The following is a 17,216-nucleotide window of genomic DNA, read 5'->3' as shown; positions in this document are numbered from 1 at the left end:
GGTAAGGTCGCAGCTGGAGTCCTGCATCCAGTTATGGGCTCCACAATTCAAAAAGGATGTGGAGAAGCTTGAGGGAGTGCAGAGGAGAGCCATGCACATGATCAAAGGTCATGAAAACAGACATTATAATGAGAGGCTGAGAGCCATGGGGCTCTTTAGCCTGGAAAGTCGCAGGCTCAGGGGTGATCTGGTGGCCACTTACAAGTTTATCAGGGGTGCTCACCAGGGTCTGGGGGAATGTCTGTTCACCAGAGCACCCCAAGGGATGACAAGTTCGAATGGTCACAAACTTCTTCGTCACTGTTTCAGGCTGGACATAAGGAAGAACTTCTTTACTGTCCTAGCCCTCAAGGTTTGGAATAAACTGCTGCTGGAGGTAGTTCAAGCACCTACTTTGAAGGCCTTCAAGAGACATTTGGATGTTTATCTTGCTGGGATCCTATGATCCCTGCTGACTTCCTGCCCCTGGGGCAGGATGCTGGACTCGATGATCTTCTGAGGTCCCTTCCAGCCCTAATGTCTATGAAATATATAGATAGATAGATAGATAGATAGATATAATTGTGTGCATGATATTTGAATGAGTGATCCATGTATGTGTATTGGATGTGTATATGCCTAATGGGGTAGTGTATGCATCTAGTGTGTGCACGCACCTAGTGTGTGCACACACCAAACTGATTTTTGTGTGTGTATATGCAATTGTACATTACACCCTTCTGTCTAACAGCGTGATATTGAGATCCTGAGAGCTGGCCTGGCCCCACAGGACAACAATCACATGAGAGAGAATTCGCATATACAGAACCCGCATAAAGCAAGGGAAACCTAAAATGCCTCTACGTGGCCTAAATTAAGGCCACAAGGGAGGCGCTTCCATCCACATCAGATCCAGAGCTTGGAATCTATTCATGAAAGCAGATGCCTACAAGTATCCTTTGAAAAAAACTGCGCAAGGCTTGTTCTTTACATAGACATACCTAAAGGGTAGGAAGTGGCAGACATGGTTGGGCCCTGTATGTTTGGAAATGATTTTGCAAATCTTCTGTCATTTGCTTTTGAAACTTGATTATGTATCATGAAGCTTTATTATATTTTTTATTGGCTTATTTAATGTTGTCAGCACATCCTTATAAGAAAATTGGACATTAATTTCACAGCCCTTCTCACCAGGATGGACAAATTTAGGGCTACAGGGAATATTCATAAGGAATCACAAAGAGCTTGGATGCAGAGGTGTGCTACCTTTCCAAATCTCATCAATCAGTCAACCAAATACTATAAATAAATAGTATTAGGTGTGATTTCCTTAATATTGCTAAGTAGTCATTTATTCTTGGTGATTATTAATTCCTGAGGGTAAATAGAAAATATTTTTGTATGCCACTGCTTTCAAATAACTATATTTAAATTTGGTGTGAATACATTCCTATACAAATAAAATTCTCTTATATTTATTTTTATATTATAACTATTAAGGATCCTCCCCGCTCCTACTATCTGACTACTAGTCTTTGTTTATATTCTTATTAACAGCTCATATGCAAAATAAGTATGCAGCCACTATTTCACCTACTCTCGATTATGAAACTCAAAGTCAAAATAATAAATTACCCAAAGCCACCTGGAGGCCATCTATTCTCACATGATTCTTCTGGGTCCTTGAATAAGTTGTTTAATATGTACTTGCCAACTGTTCCCTTTCCTGAAAGTGGCATCCTACCTCATGCTACACCAAAAAATGCTCTAGTCCTTGCCCAGTGACTTGCTGATGGCCTGGAATTAGAAAATTGGCCAACCAAGCCAGACCCTTATCAGTCTTTTTTTTCTTCAGTTGTTACTTTTATTGGAGATGGTCAATACTTTTCCTTTTCACATGTTCCAGCATGTTTTCTGGACCTATTCAAAGGGTAGGAATATACTCTAATTAAATTCAACATACCTGATTCAAAAATACCCTAGAATTTATTTTAGTTTTAGAGTACAGCAAATTACGTTTCCCTTTGCTAAATTTAAAGACATAGAATGACTTTCGTAGTCATGGTTTTTGGAGAAAGACATGTCACATTTTTGTTTTTGAGGATTTATGAAAATGAAATGTTTGGCTTATCTAAGAAAATTCCTTGGAAATGTCTGCTTTCTGACAACCAGTAGAAAGCACCAAAAGGATAAGAGGGAGACAGTTGCTTCACCGTAAACTATATTTATCACTTCCTCATCTGTTTATACTGACTCTAGGATCATAGGAAAATAGTGTTGGAAGGGACCTTGGAGCTGGTCCAACCACCTGCTCAAGGCAGGATCAACTCTATCTAAATCTTTCCAGACAAGTATTTGATTAAGCTGCCCTTGAAAACTTTCAATGATAGAGATTCCATAACATCTCAAAGCAACTTGTTGCAATGTTTAACCACCTCAGTGTGAGAAAGTTGTTCCTAATGTAACACCCCCACACCAGGTTGTATATTTTGTTTTTCCTGGGTATGTTTTGATATGGGCAAGATGGCCCCTGTTGTTCTGCACATGGCAAGCTGGGATGTGTATCTAGGGAGAATATGTAAAACCCTCTGGCCTCATTGGCCAGGGGAAGCAGAGGCTGCTTCAGACAGATTGGTGGGGAGAAAGACTAAAATGTGCTCCCTGCCCCACCCCCCGATTGGACAAGGCTTGGGCTATGTCACACCAAGTATATAATAACTATTCACTAGGAGTGTGTGAAGTGGGCCCTATTCAATTCAGATTTGGATTTCAGCCCAAATCAGGGACAGTGATTTGATTTGTTGATTCGGATCACTGTCCCTAATTCGGTTCGGCTGAAGACATAGTTTTAAATGTTTTTTCTACATACCTTGAGGTACCAGGTGCAGCTCGTGAATGCTGAGATGCTGGGGCAGATGGAGGGTTCCACAGGAGTGCGGGGGGGCCCTCCACGTGCTCAGTGGTACTTCTGGTCCACTTCTGGGTCTGCTGGAGAGCACACTGGGAGCCCCCCCTCCGCACCCCCCCGGCTTGGCAATCGGCCCCAGGGGGACCCCAGGTGCTCCCCCAGACCCAGGAGGCACAAGTCACTGAGCTGGGGGGGGGGGCCACACACTCCCCAGCGGACCCAGAAGTGGATCAGAAGTGCTTCTGGTCCACTTCCAGGTCTGCTGCTGAGCGTGCTGGGGATCGTCCCGTACTCCTGTGGGACGCTTCTTGTGCCCCAGAACCGCAGCACCCACGAGCCGCCTGGTACCTTAAGGTATGTAGAAAAAACATTTAAAGCTGTGTCTATGACTGAATCACCAGATCTTTCTAAATCTCTCCAAGTCAATTTGGAGGGTTCCAATTTGATTTGGAGAAATTAAAGTGTCCTCTGATTCAATTTGGATTTAGAGATTTGGCCACCAAATAGGGCCAAATCTGTGCCGAATCGAATCAGGAACCGAAGCTTCACACAACCCTACTATTCACTAAGGTTTTTTTTCTTTCTCCTGGGGCTCTTAGTCATCTGCCTGCTGAGAGCTGCACAGCTATATTGGGAGCTAGAAAACCTGCTCCCTTTGAAAGAGGGTCTCCCCTGCTCTTCACTGCAGAGGCAAGCAAACACTTTGAAGGGAAAGACTCAGGTAGAGGGAGAGAAAATCTGTTTTGGAATTTGACTCCTATTTCCTCCCTCTTTTCTTTTTTTTTTCCCCTTAAGTAGGATTGACATCATGGGTGTGTTAATCACTGAAGCAAACTGCCCAGGAATGGGTCCTGGCAGTTACTGGCTACAGAGGCCTGGCCCCCTCTGCATAGGCGATGTGTAGGAGGGATGAGGGGGGCAGGCGCCCCCCTGAGATTGGCTCTCACTGGCCAGGAAGTGGGGGCGCCAAGAGAAGCGCTGGCAGCACTTCTGGTTTTGCCAACAGCGATTCCAGTTTTGCCACCGGTGCTTCCAGTGTCGGCAATTGGCTGCTGGGGAACCACTCCCCAGTCAGCAATCGGCTGCTGGTGCCCCCTCAGACTCAGGAGGCACCAGTTCCCCATGCCCCTCTGTTTTGTAACTGTATCATCTCAGCATGGGGTATAGCTGAGACCGGGTGTCCAGGCTGCAGCCATAGGCCTAGGCTTTTTTTTCTGCTGTTTCTACAGCTATGGTGTTTCAGCCTAGCTGCATGGTTGAACCCCAGCTATACGTTCAGTGCAGTATAGGCCTGGCCTCATTGCAGTATAGGTCTCAGTGCAGTATAGGCCTGGCCAACTTTTCCAGCCCAGTTCTGGCCCAGTGAGGTAGGTCTGACCTCTCCTTTGAAGTTTTCTTTTTGCAGTTTCTGCCCAGAAGAGGTGGGATCAGGACTAGGAATTTAGTGGGGTGGCATGTTGTCTGTAGCCACAGTTAACCCCTCAAGGCTACCACATGGAAGTGGGAATCACCGTACAGCATTGTAGGGAGAAACAAGGGGCCCCTTGCCACACAGAAGGACCCACGCTCTCTAGCGGCTTCCCAATGGCCCAGCGAATGCAAGGAGCAGCTCAGAGGACTCTCCAGTGAAACCCCCTCTCCAACCCATTGCTGAAGGGCAGGTATAAGGGTGTAAGCCCCTAGAACTGTCTTTTGGATGAGCCCCAAGTTCGAGACTGCCTGGGCATGGGTAAAGTCTCCCCAAGAGGGTACAATCTCTGAACTATGCCTTGAAGTTGGTAGTGTTTTAAATTGTTTATAGTAATTTCTCTGTTTTCTTTGCCTTTGTTTCTGTAATAAATTTATCCTCTGTGTTTTCACTGCTTGCGAGGAGGGTGGTTTTGTTTATGCAGGACACCCTAGTAATTTATTTAGTGTTTCCCAGGTGGTCTGGGTCAGGGCTCGAGCCAAGGTAAAGTATATTTAGACCCCAAAATTGAGCGCAGCCCTTGTTGCTGCTGACTGGTGCCCAGCAGAAGAGTTACACTAATATCCAACCTAAATCTCCCTTGTTGCAATTTGCTTGTCCTATTCCCTGTGGACACAGAAAGATTGATCACCATTTCATTTATAACAACACTTACTATATTTGAAGTTTTCTCTTTTCCTGACTAAATAATCCCAGTTTTTCCAACCTTTCTTCATAAGTCATGTTTTCTAGATCTCTAATCAGTCTTTGGTGTTCTTCACTGGACTGTCTCCAGTTTTTCCACTTCTCTCTTGAAGTGTTGTACCCAGCCTGGACACAATATTTCAGCCAAGGCCTCACCAGAATTGAATAGAGCAAAATAATCACTGTCTGGAACAAACTCATGAATATATCTCAGTATGTTCATATTTTTCCCAAACAACCTTGCCCCATTTCAACTTTTGATCCCTTCCTGCAGTATCAAAGCCTAGCCAGTTGTTTCCCAAATTTTTATTTTTGCATTTGATTGTTCTGCCCTGAGTGCAGTACTTTGCATTTATTTTTATTATATTTCATCTGATTTATTTCACACCATTTTTTCAATATATCCAGATTATTTAGCATCCTACTGTTGTAATCTAAAATGTCTGCTACTACATCCAGTTTGGTATTATCCACAAGTTTATCAAGTCTACAGTCAGTTCCATTCTCCAAAATAATTAATGAAGTTACTAAATAGGAGAAGTCCCAGGACAACCCCTGGGAGAGCCCTACTTGATATCTCCTCATGTTTCACTTTGACATTGAGCCATTGATAACTGCTCTTCAAGCACAGTTATCCAACTGGTTAAGCACCCCATGTCACAATAGTTTCATTTAGATCATATTTCCTCAGCTTGCTTATGACAATGTTACTGGTGGACTTTTGCAAATAGGAATTGATATACTGGATCAGACCTATCAGTGCTTTGTTGCCTTTACTAAGATTCTCTTGGCTATGCATGTCTTACTAGAATATTCTATGTAATGCAGTTTCTTTAATTTATGCTAGTTCTCACAAATGGTTTTCTCTACTTGACTTAGGAGCCATCCCTAGTTATAGAGTCTGCATGCATGCAGTTCATTAGACTAGTCTGTAATCTTTCTTTTTTTAAAGATGGGAAGTGTGCCAGAAGCATTTTGAACATTATTACAGTGAATGCAACCAGCAAGTTCATCTCTCTGCTATTCATGTGCCCTGTTGTTAGCTTCTGTGAGCATGCATATGACTAACATTTTTTTTTGCCAAAAAAGTTTATGAACAGAAATGGGATCATAGATTCCAAATTAATTCACTTGGGATGGAAAATCTATGTAATACCCTGGCATTTTCCAAAGGATGACTTGAGTCTGTCCAAGGGTGCCTTGAGTCTAAAAAGGTTGAGAACCTTTGTCCTAACAGTAATATAGTGCATTTCATAAAGACATTCTGTATGTGGCAAGGCTGGTCAGGAAGTTTAAATTTGCAGATTTAAGTTCTGTGGAAAGCACCAAATTGCATCAGACACTTGAACATCCTAAGGTGGACAGAATGGGTTATAATGGGTAAGGAAAGTCTGTAGGATGGTACAAAGACACCTGGTACACCTGGTTCTAGATACGAGCAGTTCAAAGGAAAGTTATGATGAAATGAGTTCATTAACCAGCAAACCGTAAAGTGTGTGGCACTAAACATGATAGATCAAGTGTGGGCAATGATACAGGCTTGATGTAAGTGCTTCTAATATATAAAAAGAGTACAGTAGAAATGCACTTTGGATTTATGTTTAACCTGCATTAGCCCTGCTGTCAAACAGTCTGATCACCTGGCTAATAATATGATTGAAGGCTATGCTAAGTTTACGCTCACTGAATAGCTGCTGCATGCTTATTTAAACCTCATTGAACAAGTAGCTAACAGGTCCTTGGAGGCAGCAATGGATTCCACAAATGAAACATAATCATCTTTTCCTGCAGCCAGACAGTAGGCAACGGAAGGCATCAGCATGCCAACTCCCTGAAAAGCAAGGTGTGTCTTTTTGTTGCTTGACTCTGACTCCCCTGGCCAATGGGATACTGACAGAATGGAAGGAGCTCTGTTCATTCCTCTTCTAATAGAAGATTAGAGTTGTCCTGATGAGCAACCTCAATGGCAAAATTACTAGCCAGTTCTTGGAGCTCAGGTGGGCACTCAGAGAACCCTGGAGACAAAATTTGGCTCTGGGTGGAGACCATAAGACAGATTTTCACAGGCAAAAATAACATTTATGCATCTGACTCGTTGACACATCTGCCTATATAGACCCCAAATCCAAACACTCCTAGGCATAATAAAGCCATTTTTATCTTGCTTCCTGAACTTTAGTCCCATCATTAGAATCCAAAAGTTGCCCGTTCCACTAAACTTACTATATTACTATTTTCAGGTTGATAAACCATTTGGAAAGTTATGAATGCAATGCAGCTTCCTATTAGATAGCCTGATTTAATGGAATGAAAAATATCCAAGCCAATGACTGTCTGGAAGATAACAGCAGGACCCCTTATTTAAAATTAGCTGGTCAAGTACCTGTTGTCAGGGCCTCAGTGTTCTTATGGGTCAGAAAGATAACTACAAGAATTCATACAAACAAATTCATTTTGCTAGTAAATTCACTTTAAATGCTACTGCAATCCTTTATAAATACTTCTCTGTCTGAAGTACTAATAGAAAGGAAATTCCTTTCACATTAAATAAACCAAATGATATTACAAATAAATACAGTGATTTTCCATGATACAAATAAGTTGCAAGGGACAGAATTTTAAATATTTATAAACTTCAAATGGCTTTCACTTGAATTGGATTTCCCACATGAATAGGTGTCACTGAGCATGAGTCAGGGAAAAAGAATCTGGCTTTATATGAATGTTACTTTTAGGGGTAAAGTCTCATTTTAGCACCCAATGCCACAGATATTACTCTTAAGGTACTCAGGTGTGTGACCCTCTCCCCTTGTCTGTGTGTGCTACTTCATAAATGGATTGTTTCCTCTATGTTCTCTCATTTTTAAGTCTGGGAGACAATGGGAAGTACCAACAAACATGGATTCAAATAGATGGTGAGGTATTGGAACATATTAATATAGGTTAGTGTGTTCCCCTCTTCTCCTGGCTGCACTGCAGGGGAGTGTGGTTAGAGAAATGAATGAGAGAATGAAATATGAAAGTGTAGACCAGTGGTTCTCAATTTTGGGGGGGCTCTAGACACGCCTCATTGAACTAGAAGCACCTTTCTGGATTTGAGATACCCCTCCACAACTTCTGTGAATTGAGTGACACACAGTTTCAAAAATGAATTTATATATTACAGTGCTTACCTCCTTGCAGAGAGGCCAGGCAGTGGGGATGGGGATTAGCCAGTCAGGATTGGCCTGCAATTATCTGCATATCTATTCACACATCAATAATCTCCTCATGCCACTGGGACCCTGCAAAGGATCTGGTGACACCTGTGTGACACAGAACCCTGGTTCAGGATCACTGATGTAGACTATGGTAGGTCCTAAGCTGCTTAATGGCAGTATGATGTAGTATTTGCATGCGTTTGCTTGACCAACATTTGGGTAAGAAAAGAAGAGGCAAAGGAAATGAGCAGGTAAGGGAATGCCAAAGGTGAGAGGAATTACAGAAAGCTGGAGAAAGACATAGGCTAAATGTCACTTAAAGCACATTCAGTGTTTTTATTCTAGTCAGATCTGATTTTTGACAAGATATAGCTTAACTAGGGAATAAAAATAGACATATGAATATTAGTTAGAGTAGAACCTATTAGGAATATTTTTATATTTTTCAGGCTTATTTAGTAAGTTTTTGATATTTAGCCACACACAAATTAACCAACCTCAGTGAGGAAGGACTGCTTCTTCCTCACCAGGGACAAGTCCCATCCAAACTCCTACCTGCTGACTCAGATTGGTAAAGCACCCTAGATGAAACCTGAGTCCATTTAAATCAACCAAAAAACTCCCTTTGCCTTCAATAAAGCCAGGATTACACCCTGCGTGTTCAGCTACACACATGCTAATACTAACAAGAGCACTCATGTTTGTGGTATTTTTAACAAAATATGAATGAAATGTAGTTAAAATATAAAAAAACTGGGATGCCTGAGAGCTGGTTCTTCACTGTCCCTGCATTCTGTGTCATCATTTACATCTGTGTCAAAGGAGTATAATTCTACTGTTTTCATCTGGTAGGAATTTAACATCTGTTTTGCATTTACTCTTCAGTTGTAAAGAATTCATAAGATGGAAGCAATAGAGAATGGGGACATAGGCTCATTCTTGATAGTTAGCTCTTTACAATTATGAACCCTTTGGAGAAGATACCATTTTCCTATGCCTGGGCAGTCCCCTTTGAAACCTTTACATGGCCTTCATTGACCTGATTAAGGCCTTTGATTCAATCCACAAAGGGGTGTTATGGAAGATCCTGATGAAATTTGGATGCCCACCAAAAATTTGTTACCACCATCACACTTCTTCACAATGATGTGAAGCAATTGTTCTAAGCAAAGACTTGGAAATGAACTCTTTCACTGTTAAAACTGAACTTAAGGAAGGATGTATGATTGTACCACCAGTCTTTCCATCTATATTGCAGCTATTCTGCATTTCATTGCTGACAGACTTTCACCTGGGGTCAGCATCCAATATTGCATGGACAGGAATCTCTCTAACATCAACTGGTTATGTTCCAAATTCAAGTTAACCAACACCTCCATTACTGATTTTCAGTACGCTGTTGATTGTGTTGTGTATGCCCACTCAATTGAAGAGCTTCAGGTCACTTTTAACTATTTCTGTGAAGCGTATGAAAAGCTTGGACTCAATGTCAACTTCACAAAAACCAAAATACTTTACCAACCCACTTCAAATCACCAGCTTCTCCTTCACATATTACAATTAGAGGTTAGAATGGGCTTCTAGTGGGCTGGGTGGTGCCCCAGCTTGGAGGCAGCACCCAGCCCAATCCAACTCTTTCCCAACCCCAAGTGGCTGGGGAAGCACTCAGCCTGCTGGCAGATGGACAGCCCCAGGGGGTGCTACCATTGTGCAGGGAAGGACTGGAGCTCCCCAGAGCTCAGGGGCTGCTTAACCCACCAACAGCTCAACCCCTGGCCATGGGCAGGCTCCAATAAAAAAAAAGGGGGATTGGGCCCCTCGCTGTAATGTGACAGAAAAATTGAAACGGTGGGTTTCAATTAAAAACCCACCATTTCTATTTAGGGGTCATAGAATGCAACCTTGGGGATTAAGCTCCTGTCACATGTACACATGCTCATAGAAAAAACTAGTTGCACTGTGATATGCACTGCAATAAGCAACCAAGGGACAGAACTCCAGGCATTCAGGGAGTAAAGGCTGCTGGCAGTTTGGTTTCACTGCAATAGAGAACAGGTTGGCTATCAAGCAAAGAGAAAACCTCTGTGTGTGGCTAGGAAAACATATGACCAGAAGGGGTGGTGCTCTGGGGGCATATAAGACCAGCACTTGAAGCAAAGCAGGCAGTCCATGCTTGCAGGTTGAGTATCTGTGGGTGGAGCTGGCTGCTTGAATGAAAGGAAGAGGTACCCTGTGGGCTGGGGAAATACTCTAGATCTATAGGATAGGAGTGTGTCAACTGTTAAGAGACCCAACAGTTTAGAACTGAGTTGCAAGTGGATGGTTTATGCTTTGTGTTATAGCTTTTTCCTTTGGAGTCTGGGTTCTAATTGGAGGACTAGGTTGTGACTATGGGGCAGGCTTGGAGGCCATGCTGTAGGATGGCAGGGGGTTTTCTGCATGTTGAGACCTGTTGTCAGAAGGAATGTGAAGAGCTAAGGCCTAGGAACTGAGATCTAAGGGAGTGGATTTGAGCTGAGGGTCTGAGTCAGAGGAAAAAAGTACCAAAGCCAGGAAGGATGAAGTCCTGACAAGGGTTTTGAAGCCTGGGGGGGTAAATTGTTGGTTTGGGTACAGAGGGCCTACTCTGAGTTGTGACTGAAGCATAGGTGTGTCCCAAAGGGCCAGCGGACACACTTAGGGTCTGTAAGACCTCTGAGAGCCACTGTAATTAAAGCACCTGAAGCATCGCATGTATCAGCATCTCCGTGCTGAAAAATGGCAGCAGGGGCATTTTAACTAAAGCTTGTTGAATGAGCTTTAGTTAAAGCACCCCCACTGCCATTTTTCAGCACAGGGACACTGATACACATGATGCTGGAGTCTGCTGGAGCATGGTAATTACTCGATTAATTGAGTCTGCTTTGACATGGTGTAATTACACTGCAGCAGAACAGTGGATCACTGCACATGTATAGGCACCCAAAGGTGTGGCAAGCAAGAGACAGGAGGGGAGGGAGGCTAGACTTGCAGCAAGTGAGTGTGACCACCAGAAAGCATCCGATGTTGAGGTGGAGACTCCAGAGCCTACTGCACATGGGAACCATTCTGGTAATACAGGAGGAAGAGTGGCTTCAAGGCTCTGAGCACTGACATGTGGAAGTATGGTGGCATAATCATTTGAACATATTCCTGCACTCATTTGCCCATGAATCCCAGCCTAATTTGAGGTGGCACATGCTGCACTTGGGGGGATGTGGCATTGTCCTTTGATGAATTCCCTGCAGCAACTTTTCCTGCAGCCCAAGCAGAGCTATGACCTGACCATAGGGGAACCTTCTACAGTCTCTACACTGCTGGGTGGTCAAATGTCACATAAAATTAAATGAAATCAAAGCCCCAAGTTGCTTCACACAATTTCATTATACTTTCACTCTAATTATAGTGAACTTTCAGCCCATAACAATCCATTGCCACTGTGCTAATTTTCTTTAGAGTGCAGCAATTAACCTAAAAGGTCTAAATTGCTACATTCCAGAAGGAAATACCACTTTTCTCTTCCGTCAGTTGAACAGACAACACAAATTACCTTCACCCAAGACAATGCATACCTTGAAAACCTGGATGCCCTGTCTGGCTGCTGGTGAATGTGGGAATACTTACACTCGCACTGTTGGAATCCTGCATGTTTACATCACAGCTAACAATGTGTGTGTTACTATGCTTCATTAGAGGCTGCTAGGGATGTGATACTCTTCAGGAGTTGCAGTTTGACTATAAAAGCTCATTCCTGGGACCAAAACTTGGGATATCCCAAATGCTATCTTGGGAGAAAACAAGTGTTTTTCTAATTAATCATATATTGCTAATATTCTTTCACTACCTGATAAGTTGTGAATATACAGGGAAATGCATGAAACAAAATGATATTTTACCTGAAAGCTTTAACAGTGATTTTTTTCCCAGTAGTAGAACAACAGTCAGGGAGTCAAAAGACATTAGGGGTGCAATTAGATTATCCCAGCCAAGGCTTTGTCTAGCCAGGTCTTAAAAACCTCTAAGGATGGAGATTCCACAGCCTCTCTGTGTAACCTGTTCCAGTGTTTTACTACCCTCCTTATGAGAGAGTTTTTCCTAATATCTAATTGTAACCTCCCGTGATGTTCACAAGAGCCCTTTTTCCCTTTCTGGCCATTCGGGTGCAGCTGTCTCCTTTTGAGTCAACAGCTTGCCATCCAGTCAGATACCTCGAAGGATCCCCAGGGATTCTCGTCTACCATGTCTTGTTGTTAGTGGCTATTGTTGGAAGCATGTTTTTAAATCCTGCTTCTCCTGGTTCCTTCCTTCGGCTCTCTTGCCTGGACTCCCGTTTCAGGGTTCCACCTCCCCTAGACCCTTCCTTACACCAACCAGAGATGTTGCTCCTTGGCTACAGCTGAGACAAGGTCTACTCACCACAGTAAGGGCTTTAGCCCTTATATAGTCACAGTCCAGTTCAGACGGCATATCGTTCTGGTTCAGGCCTCATGTCAGCCTGGTTTGGCTTCCTATTCGCCCCTGGATGCCTTACTCCCAGGCGCTTTCCTTTTCTCCCAATGTCTACCCACAGCCTCAGACTGTTTTCTTCTTTCTCTCTTCCCAGGCTCACCACTGTCACAGTCTACACTGGCTACATCCGGGATCCATGGTCTCGTCAGAGGTAAGAGTCCAGGCTCCACCAAGCCAGCTTTGTCAAAGCATCCCCCCTCCTGGTGTTGCCACCACTCACCCCGGTCAGGGCAGTCATACACTTCTGGCCACTCTGGGCCTTCCAGAAGGCTCACTTCCAGTTCTCCTCAAATGCTGGCTGGTGGGGTTTTTATTCCTCCCTCCAAGACCTAGCCAGAAAACTGGCGTCAGCACACAGCCATGAAGCATTCCCAAGCTGGTCTGACCAAATGTGCCAGCTCTCCTGTGGCCTGCTGTGGCTGCTTCTGCTTTTCTCCCTCCAGTCTTGACGTGGCTGGTTTTCCCACGGTGGCCTCTTTACCTCCATGCCTTTGATCTTTGGCGATGTCCTGCCGGCTCCACGTTTCTCTCCACTCCCAGCTGAAAGATAAGTCCTGGTTCATGGTGGCGTCCCTGCCACACTAATCCAAACTTCCCTTGCTGCAACTTGAGACCATTGCTCCTTCTTCTGTCATCTGCCACCACTTCTTTGGAACCACCCTTGAGGTAGTTGAAGGCTGCTGTTAAATCCCCCCTCAGTCTTTCCTTTTCCAGACTAAATAAGCCCAGTTCCCTCAGCCTCTTCTCAGAAGTCATGTCCCCCAGCCCCCTCACCATTTTTCTTGCCTTCTGCTGGATTCTCTCCAATTTATCTACATCCTTTCTGTAACAGGGGGCCCAAAACTGGACACAGTATTCCAGATGTGCCCTCACCAGTGCCAAATAGAGGGGAATAATCACTTCCCTTGATCTGCTGGCAACACTTCTACCAATGCAACCCAGTATGCCGTTAGCCTCCTATGCAACAAGGGCACACTGTTGGCTCATTCAGCTTACTGTCCACTGTAACACCCAGGTCCTTTTCTGCAGAGCTGCTGCCCAGCCAGTCAGCACCCTGCCTGTACTGATGCATGGAATTGTTCCATCCTAAGTGCAGGACTTTGCATTTGTCCTTATTGAATCTCATGAGATTTCTGGTTCAATCCTCCAATTTGTCTATGTCTTTGAATCCTAACCCTACCCTCCAGCTTGTCTGCTACTCCCCCGAGCTTGGTGTCATCTGCAAACTTGCTGAGGGTACACTGTATGTCATCTTCTTGGTCATTGATTAAGATATTGAGCAAAACCAGCCCCAGGACTAATCCCTGAGGCACTTCACTTGATATTGGCTGCCAACTAGACATTGAGCCATTGAACCTCTGAGCTTGATGATCAAGCCAGTTTTCTATCCATCCAGTTTTCTATCCATCTTACAGTCTATTCATCCAACCCGTACTTCCTTAGCTTGCCTGCAAGAATGTTGTGGGACCGTATCAAAAGCCTTACTAAAATCAAAGTATACCACATCCACTGGTCTCTCTGCATCCACAGACCCAGTCATCTCATCATAGAAGGCAATCAGGTTGGTCAGGCATAACTTGCCCTTCATGAATCCATGCTTACTGTTCCTAATCACTTTCTTCTCCTCTAAGTGCTTAGAAATGAATTCCTTGAGGATTGGCTCCATGACTTTTCCAGAGAATGAGGTAAGGCTGACTGGTCTGTAGTTCCCTGGATCTTCCTTCTTCCCTTTCTTATATATGGGCACTGTATTTGCCCTTTTCCTGGGGCCTCTGAGGCCCCTATCATCTGGGGCCTCTCCCAATCACTATGAGCTTTCAAAGATGATAGCCAGTGGCTCTGCAATTACATTGGCCACTTCCCTCATCACCTGTGGGTGCATCCTATCCTGCCCCATGGACCCCTTGCCCCATGGAGTCAATCCTGATGCAGTCCAGTCCTGCTCTCGGTGCTGTCTGCAGGAAGGGAAGAGAATGAGCTATGGGCTGGGTTTGCCTGGCCTGAGTAGGACTTGGGGCTTGGAGCCCCTTGCCTTGTGGCCCCAACCCCCACCCTCCAGCTCAGGCCAGGCAAACCCCAGCCTGCAGCTCACTCCCCCTCCCTTCTTGCAGACAGCACTGGGCTAGGGGAGAGGGACTGCAGGCAGACTTGTCAGCTTGGCCAACTCCAAAGTGGAGCTGAATTTTCTTCCCTCCCCTCCATTAAAGGGACCTCTATTGGGTTAGGTGAACTGCTGTAACTCATGGCACTTCATGTAAAGTGCCATGAGTTATAGCAGGGGCCTGCACATAGGTCAGTGCCCTAGATGTACCCCCAGTTTAGTCAAAGCTGTTATGTGTGGGCACTTTGCCATTTCTTTTCTGTCTTGCCGTAATGACTGTAAGCCATTTGAGACTGAATCTATCATATGTCTGTACATAATGACTACCCCTATTGTGCAGTAGTGACTACCCCATTGTTTAAGTATCAGTAAAATAAATTGCAGTGTCCCGCACAAAGCAGCCCCAAATCTGTAGCTTTTCAAAACAGATCTTGCTGTAATATATCCATGGCTAGTCTTGCTTTCATAGCTTTCTAATCCAAGTGACTATTCTATTTTTCCCATCCCTTAGATGACACTCTGGTAGCTAGTTCTTACTGCAAAGTTCCCTGTGTTTTTCAAGTCACAGTCTGAAATTACTATCACTAAAGGCAGATCAGAAAAGGGAAGTCTGTTTCATGAAAAAAAATTGAAAGAAATAGGGAATTTATTGTTTCTGCAGAATATTTCATGACTTTTTCATTTTGAAGGGAGAAGTTTCAAAACAAACTTTTTCCGAACTTTTTTTCTACTGTTTTTTAAAATTGTGTTTTGCTGGGAAAACATTACTTTCTTTAATTCCTCCTATTTTCAGTAGTAGTATGTGTGTAGTTTGTGATGTGTGCATGCAGAACAGAAAGCATAGGATTTTTTCCAATTATAGAATAAACATTTATTAGAAAAATTCTTAAATGTAAAGGGGACGAGGGGGGAGGGAATGATCAGAATGAAAGCTGTCCTGAAAATAAATATTGTGGCCAAAATGTCATATTTCATCTAAAAAAACACTGGCAACAATGTAACTGATAGGACTTTCTCATTTTATTTGTAATTACCTTTTTAATTGAGCTGAAAGTCTAACAAAAAGGAAAATGGTTATTTAGTCTCTCCATACATAAATGTTAGCCTAGTATTAATGCAGAGGAAGGTGGGGAAGTGCTGTTTCAATTTTAGCTATTTTTATAATAGTTGAAATATCATGTGTGGAAGTACATGGACAAGAAGTCATCCAGAAGGAACTCCAAATGCATTCCCTCCAGCAGCATACCAGATCCTTTCTGCAAGACCTAGAAATTAGACAGAAATGTCAAAAAAATCACAACTGGTGTTGTGCTATGTCTTCTCAGTAGATGTAGCTAAATGCTGCCTGGTGCAGAATGGTCCTGTCCATCTCACTACAAAACTCCCATGGCAAGCAGTACTTGGTGACCTTCAACACTGCCCCAAAATTTTGGACTGTCCTGGAAAAAACTGAGACAGTTGGTCATTGTATTTCTTTCTGTCTCTGTTTCCATTAATCTTCCTCACTCTTAATACTCAAATATATACATATATTTGACTTCCTTTTCTCTCTCTCCTTGTTTCAGACTTGCTTTCTGTTTTCTGTGGAGAGGTATGCACAATTCCTCCTTTTACTCTAAGGATGTGTCTGTCTTTCTCCTCATGGTTTTCTCCTCATGCTGGAACAAATTCAACCCTGATAGAATCCCAAGATATCTCTCCTCCATTTACTTTCCCCAAAAGGAAATGCATTTTCTCTGCCTCCCTAGTCTATCCTATTCACTTCTGGCTCCACCCTTTGTGTGGAACATTGACCATGTACAGACAAAAACTGGCAAAACCTCCTAAATAAAGGAGACTTCTCTCACCTGTAGGACCTGCCTGCAGTGGAAAAACACACTGTGAGAGAATATGAACACTTTATAACTAGCTACGTGTCAAACACAATCTAACCATCAGCAAAAACAGGGACTCTCTTATTTAACTTCATTTCAATGCAGAGAAGACACATGTAGGACTCAGTGGGCCTGACTCTTCTCTGCTTTGCCTCTGTTTTTAGTAAATGACATTTTTCCAATCTGCATGTAGCACTGATATAATATGCTACCAAATCAGGGGGATGGCTTTTCACACTTGCTTTCCCTAGATATAAAAGACTGCACAAGGTGCAAGACAGTAAGGAACTGGACACAGGAGTCCAGCATTATTTGGAAATCCCAGTGGACCTACACGCTGCAGATCATTGGTGCACCCGCTGAGATTGGCGGTACACCCCTTGTGAAAAGTGCCTCTAATAGTGCCGGCGGCACCTACGGGTGGTCAGCACTCACCACCCCTCACTCCCCGCTGACGACACTGTCGCGGCCACAT

Source organism: Gavialis gangeticus, unplaced genomic scaffold (genome assembly GCF_001723915.1).
Source record: "Gavialis gangeticus isolate Ggan-Ray unplaced genomic scaffold, GavGan_comp1, whole genome shotgun sequence".
NCBI lineage: Eukaryota > Metazoa > Chordata > Crocodylia > Gavialidae > Gavialis > Gavialis gangeticus.
The sequence above is the reverse complement of the archived record's forward strand: the minus strand, read 5'-3'. Positions refer to the sequence as shown.